The sequence below is a fragment of the Haemaphysalis longicornis genome, unplaced genomic scaffold (genome assembly GCF_048455015.1).
Source record: "Haemaphysalis longicornis isolate Haplotype H1 unplaced genomic scaffold, Haemaphysalis longicornis Haplotype H1 scaffold_10, whole genome shotgun sequence".
Lineage (NCBI taxonomy): Eukaryota > Metazoa > Arthropoda > Arachnida > Ixodida > Ixodidae > Haemaphysalis > Haemaphysalis longicornis.
Genome location: NW_027526204.1, coordinates 27,325,917 through 27,332,970, shown reverse-complemented (window position 1 = coordinate 27,332,970; position 7,054 = coordinate 27,325,917). Strand labels below are relative to the sequence as shown.

Here is a 7,054-nt window from a genome sequence, read left to right as displayed (position 1 = left end):
ATTTATTTATTTGGAGGTAATCTTTGTCAAAAATTGCGTTAAAAGTGCTAGCCACGCCAGCTGTAATAAGTGACTAATGGGTGGCTTTATTCAGTAAAGCTTAGAAATTTGTGTAACTAATGGCTGGAGCTATGCAGTGAACTATAATAAATATTATGATTAAATATCAAGGAAGTAATGTTAAAAAAAACAAAAAACGGGGAGAAAGAGCCAATTTAGACTGAACCTGTTTGAGAATTCAGCTGTGAATGGAAAAATATTCCATCATTTTCTTTCATTCTAGTTCACTGCACAGATATATATGTTGCAAATAATTGTGCAAAATTTTAGTTCAAACTATAGGCTGAGAAATAAGTTATGAAAGTTTGTGTCGAATCATTTGGAGCAAATTGTTATTTGCACAAAAACGTAAACAAAGATTTCCGAGCTTGCAAAAAGTCTCACAATCTTCGCATGCAGGCCTAAAATGCACCAGATTCATACCTGGGCCCTTCTGCGGAAGCATTATAGTCTCTTTTTTTCGGGTGGCGGCTCGTCTTTTCTTCCTGGCCTGTTTTGCCCATCCACTGACTTACGTTTAGCATTCTGCATGCGCTGGTGATCCCTGGCGAGGCAAGCTTTCGTCGTGTAGTACCCTGGTTCTGTGCCAGCTTGCCTCAGGATATCTAAGGTGCTTACACTGCCAATTTTTAAAGTGTGCCACAGCATCATGCAAAGCAAATATTACTGTAGACAAGCTTACCTACACCTCTTTGGGTGCCCGCTGCCATATTAGACCATTGAAACACTCATTAGCTTTTTGCGTCTTTCGATGCAGGCACTTCAATAGAAGCTCATCAGAGCACAGATCACTGTAGACAGTTTTAACTTTGTTGAGCACATCATTTGGAAGTCCCCCTTTGTGTACCTATTTCCCTTGGCCGAGTGCTTCGACCGTTTGGTATCCGCACCAGCTTTTCGGTCTAAGTGGACACAGGCCATGTCTCGGCTGCTTGTCGGTAGAGCTTCAATGAAAAATAGCCTTTTTCATTGCAGAAAGGTTCCCCACATTAGCCCTTAAGGCGATACCATAGTAGTTTTGCAGGCGGTCAATGAGGGCATCAGTGAGCGTTCCCGTACCACCGAGTCCACGCACTGTCTTCCTCAGTTTTCTGAGGCGGCAGCCAACACGCTTCTGGACATGCCCAATGCATTCTAGTTTCTGCACACTGTCATTTCCATACATATCTTTCACAGCTGCATAGCTGTTAGAATCACCACCGCCGTAGTACTGCAAGTTCTTGAAATCCCTTTCAGCTTTCGAATTTTCAAATATTCGGTATAGACCAACCGTCTCCATACTGCCAGCACTCCCGTCATGGTTTGGTTGACAGGAAGTGTGGTTTCCTTCCATTCCTGGTACGAAGCACTATCTTGCCTCAACTTGTTTTTCGTTTGCAAGAATTACACGAGCTAGAAAGGGCCTCAACATCAATAACCTTTACCGTGTCAACAGAAATCACAGACACACAACTGTTCAAAGATGAATGGCCACGCGTCTGCCATGTGCCATCACCTGAAAGACCACACTCGGCACTCCCCACAACACGACGAACTTCCACACCAGCATCAGTCATCGACTTCGACGCCACTTCTTCTGCCGCAGCAGAAAGCCGAGATGACAATTTGTCGTAGGTGGAGTGACGTGGAGGAGCAGGCATGTTCATAACTTTTGAAAAATTTTCGACCAGCGTGCCTTTTTCCTAACTGGCGCATCGCGTAAATCAGACGTAAATTGTTCTCATTGGACCGACCCACCTTTCTTGACGTATGCAATGGGCGGTCGAACCCACGGTCGGTACACACGACTGCACAAGCCGAGCATATCCCTTGGTGAGAGCGTTCCTCGAGCTTCAGTGTTGTGTTCATGCATTCGGAACATGCCAGCGATGAAAACACTGAAGAAAGAATACCAATGTCTATTATCATGTTCCCTTGGAGCGTATAATTCTCTAGCGGAGCCTTGTACGCCTTGGTTATGTCCCCAAGCTTCTTCGCGGTCACCGAAATACCCGCGTCTGTGTCAGTAGGCAGCCTCGTCGTCGTGTAGCGATTTCCAGCAAACTTGCGCTTCCTCGTCTTCTGTGTTCTGCACTTACCCATGCTGGTCGTAATATGGTCCAGGTGGCCTAAGGATACAGCCCTTGTAGCGTTGACACGTGGAACAAATGCAGAACGAAGCCTGACGTAGCCTGACCAAGGCAAACAAAAAAAGACAAAAATTCCGACGACATCATGCGTCCCCCTTGTGGCTGTTTTTATATAATTACGAAAACTTTAAAACACAAAGTTGTATTTAATGGCATCCTCTTATATAACAGTCACAATAAAATGCATTAAGTATTTCGAATAGCATTAATATAGACGAACCAACACTTACTTTCGAAAGCGATTTTTGGAAACCGAAACCACAGTTGGAATTGTGGTTTTGGTTTCGCTATAGGAGCATAGGGTATAGAAAACTTGCTGTAACTCGCAAAGTAATGACGATAGGAAGATAATTTTTGTTGCAACGTAAATGTGAATGTTTGGGTTGGCAAAAAAAAACAAGAACCTTAAAATTCATCTCGCGACTAAAAATGACTTTTGAAGTTGGCCTACCACATAATTTAATGACTTGTGGAACGCTCAGCGTCCGCTTCAACAATCGTCAGGCACTAGAAGATGTTTCTAGAGGGATTATAATTCGCGTAACAGTCAAATAGCCACTGGTCCTCGAAACGACGGTGGAAAAACTGCGTAGTGTGTTCCCTGCTTATGGTTTGGCGGAAGTGGTGGTTACGGACAATGCCCCGCCGTTCACGTCAACACAGGTTGCAACATTGTTGAGCTGGAATGGCATTCGGCTTGCGAAGTCGCCTCCTTATGATCCAGCCTCAAACGGCAGCGCTCAACGATGTGTACAAACCATAAAAGAATCACTTCAACCAATACCTCAACGAGCAGCCGAATGGGGAAACACTCTCCAGCATCGCATTTACCAGTTTCGGTTCAGATACCGCAACACCCCAATCGTTACTACAGATGAAACACCAGCGCAGCGGTTCTTGTCGTGGAAGCCGTGGACGCGACTGAGCGCTTCGCATCCAGATATACAGGAAAGGGCGACCAAAAAATTGTAACGAATAAGGGAGTCGGCGAACCAAACTCCAGGATGCCGCAGGGAATTTATTGAAGGCTCCCGCGTACTGGTAAAAGACTTGCGACCGGGTGACGCCCGGCGGCTCTAAGGAGCTGTTCTCATGCGTGTGAGCTCCAGCACTTACGTTGTGTTTACGGGAGGAGAGGAGCGCTATGTTCATGCCGATTACTTGTACTTATGTACCTTCCGGAAGGACCCGAGGTATCATCGGGCACCGGACTGTGAGCGTCCGGACTGCTGGAGTCCCACGGCACACCACCAAATACCACTTGCGACTCCGCACGCCGCAAGCGCGCAGCTCCAGGCGAGCTCATGCCAGACCCGGTTGCCAAGGCGGTACAGCCGACCTCGAGTAAGCCCTCGACAGAGGACACCGTGGTCCGACAACGGGCTACGGTGAAGCCAATCACGGTCCGTATCCCCACCTCCAGAAATCAGGCCTCTGTGCCAGGTCTTAACCACCTCGAAGCCAGCGCATCGGAAGCGGAGAGGGTCAAGGATGCAGTGCTACGACGCAGCACTCGACTTCGACTCTGACGAAGCTGACTCGACTCGACTCGACTCCTACGAAGGTGACTCTAAATTCGCCCAAAATTTCTGTCATTAAACAACTGGTTAGCCATAGACACGCCTAGGGTTGATATATGCCTCCTCCTAGGGTGTTCTTGTGTCGTTTGCAGCTTGTGCACTTACTTTTTGCTATCTAGGGTTAAGATGAATGCCTTCCTAGAGAGGAGGTCTCTGTATCCCCCCCACATTGTCTATTTCTTTTTTTTGCTGCTTTTCTAGTTAACGCTGTGCGTTAGCCGCCCAGCAGGCAAGTGCGGCCATTGTACGGCGTCCGCCGCGTAGTGTTAGCACGCACAAAGCCGACGTCCACGTAAAGGTTTTAGATACGACGCTGAGAGGAGTATCTCTTGCTGCGGCCCTGTCCTGCGTGCGTCGGCGTCCGCGTCCGCACAGCTGCGTCTCTCCTCCGCTCACCCCTCTCCTCTCTCCGATAGCGAACGCTCTCGCCCAACATCTGCGGGCGCGTGGCGCAGCGCACTCTCACTCCGCCGGTAGACGGCGCTGCGCGCGGTGCGTATGTGCAGTACTCTCTCTCTCCGCGATCTCCTCTCCTTCGCAGCGCCGTCCTACCACGGCGCGGGTGACCATCGACTGAGCGCGGCCGGATCGCGGCACTGCGGTTACATTCGCAGCGCACCTGAAGGAGAGGAGACCGCTGATCGAAGCCTCCCCCTAAACGACAACAACAACGTCTCTCATTATACTCAAAATTGCGCCCGCATCCCCTCGAGTGGAACCCAACGATGTGATTTAAACGCAAGTCACATTCACTACGCGTTTCACGCAATTCGACTAATCGACCCAACTGAACCACCCAACGGAACCCCCTTCAGTGTCGCGTCACAACAGGGTTCCCGCGAGGGGAGGTGGGCGTCATTTTTTTTCTTCTTGTCTTTTTTTTGTCAAGCGTTCGCTGTCCCCACGTAACCTCGTCTTATTCATGCAGCAAACATATCTGGTTAAAACGCACTCGTGCACCCCTATGAACTCCTAGTAACTCCAGCAAATTCGGCACACGTGCACACGCACGGGCCTGTCACCATGCAAACATAAATAACTGTTGCCGCGCCTCACTGTTTGCGCAAGCGGACTAAAAGGGGTTGTGACAGACGTTGACATATATGTCCTTTGATAAATACGTTAAGGTAATCTGTAGCAAGGGTTTAAGCCTTTTTGCTTGTACGCCCTTATAGATATGACCAAAGACTGTTTGTAGCTCGTCCTCTGCACAATAAGAGGTAACTTTAAGGGCCTGTTTAATGTCAAACAATTATTGTCCGGAATAAATAAAGCCTGTACGGGCAACAAATTCAGCTAGTAGAACAACCTCTTCTTTCTTGATTGATGCAAGTTTCCGAGATGACTGGGCATAGCGATGACTGTATCGGTCGGATAACTAACGCTGTATTATTAGATTGTTCCTGGTGTTGGCGTGGAGGCAAGACACACGATCGTTACCACTTAATACTGGTGTTTGCGCGTCTGACAAAGGATATTAAATTATCGTAATGGCTACAGCTCAGCGCATGCATGCGAGCCACCAACAATTAAATCTTATGAAAAAGACCTGTTGAGTGTACTTATTGGAACAGGCCCGTTTTATATCCCCAGTACGTGGTCTGTTTATAGATCTAGTGGAGAAGATGGTGCACATACAAAGCCGCGCCTCATGAGATTCAACGCCACGTCAAAGCTTGGACTTTTCCTGCAGGGAAGAGGCACGAAGAAATAGGGCTATGCCAACAATACTGAAGAGCACCCATCCCTCGGCTGCTCATTCACTTCCGCTTCGAAACGCATCAAATATGAGCATCTCCATTCTGACAAAATCTGTAATCCGGGACGTTTCCAATTTATTTGTAAGTCCGCCTTCGGAATCTAGGTTTTAAGTGACACAAAAAATTTCCGAGGGTCGTTTTAAATCACAGGAAAGAATGAAGGGAAGTGGTGACAGGTCATATGACTGGTGTCAAATTCCGGTTGACTACGATATCTGCATCGCGTCCTCTAACGTTGCTGAAGTATGATCAGTAAAATGCTGTAGTACCTTACCTGTAAATAAGACGAGCACCATTGGAGTAAAGTTCGCTTGACCTAAGCAGAAATAAATACACATCTTTTATGTCATGGGCGCCTTCCTGTCTGCCGAAACTCCCGGCACGGGCTGTTTCGACTCTTGTGCTTCGCTCTCTTTCGTTGGTTGTGAGATAACTTACAAGTGAAGTGCGCGCTCCCACGAACTCTTTTTGGGGCTTGGGCCAGAAAAATGATACTTAGAGCGCGAAGCTCTAAATTATCGGAGCTGGATGTACAGATTTAATAAATCTTCCATTGGAACATTCTAGGGAAGAGCAGGTCAGGTATTGCTGTTTGTAGATATGTACTGTAAAGCCATAATTAGGGTGGTTGGTCCTGATCTAGGTCTAAATAAGGCCTTCCCGGTTTCAGGCGATTGTGTGAAGCAGGCAATGCTGTGGTTGAATTTACCTTTATTTTCGAGAGACTGAGGAGCTGATAAAGAATGGTGAAGCTTTTCTTGTTGAAACTGGGACCAGAAGCCTATCGCATACTTGGGAGCGATATTCTATGCCAAATGACGCAGCATGAAATCGGCTTCTAATGCGGCAACAGCACTATCTCACACTAAAACACATCAAAGACGAAGACGACAACAGCAGAGCAGTCTGCGGTCGTATTGTTACGCTTATCATTTTTAGCGTGGTTGTATCACTACACATAACCCGCCGCGGTGGCTGAGTGGCTAAGGCGTTGCGCTACTGAGCACGAGGTCGCGGGTTCGATTCCCGGCCGCGGCGGCCGCTTTTCTGATGGAGGGGAAAAGCAAAAACGCCCGTGTGTACGAGATTTCGGCGCACGATAAAGATCCCCAGGTGGTCAAAATTAATCCGGAGCCCTCCACTACGGCGCGCCTCATCGCCTGCGTTGCGTCGGCGCGTTAAACCCCCACAATCAATCAATCAATCAATCAAATCAGTATGACTACACATGCCTGTCAGCAAGTGTATTTTTCCATAGTTAGTTGTTTTTGGACTTTTTTCGAGCTTCCGCTTCTCACGAAAGCCTCAGCTATCACACTGACCCCTCTACCTCTTGGCAAGGCTGGGTGTATTTCCTCTTAAATTTTTTTCTTCATAATTCGTGTCTTCTATCGCGTTACAATTAGATAGGCGCTCAGGCGTAGGATAGTAGAAGTCAACAGATATACAGCACTGGCGTTGGCGGAAAACAGGTGCGCTGTTTCAAGTTCACAAGACGTAGAAGGTTCATAATATAACGCGGTCT

General features: G+C 47.6%; 1 pseudogene; it reads right to left on the bottom strand.

Annotated features, from left to right (window-relative positions):
* Positions 1 to 461: 461 nt before the first annotated feature.
* Positions 462 to 2,142, bottom strand: LOC144157666 (uncharacterized; annotated as a pseudogene).
* Between the last annotated feature and the right edge of the window lie 4,912 nt (positions 2,143 to 7,054).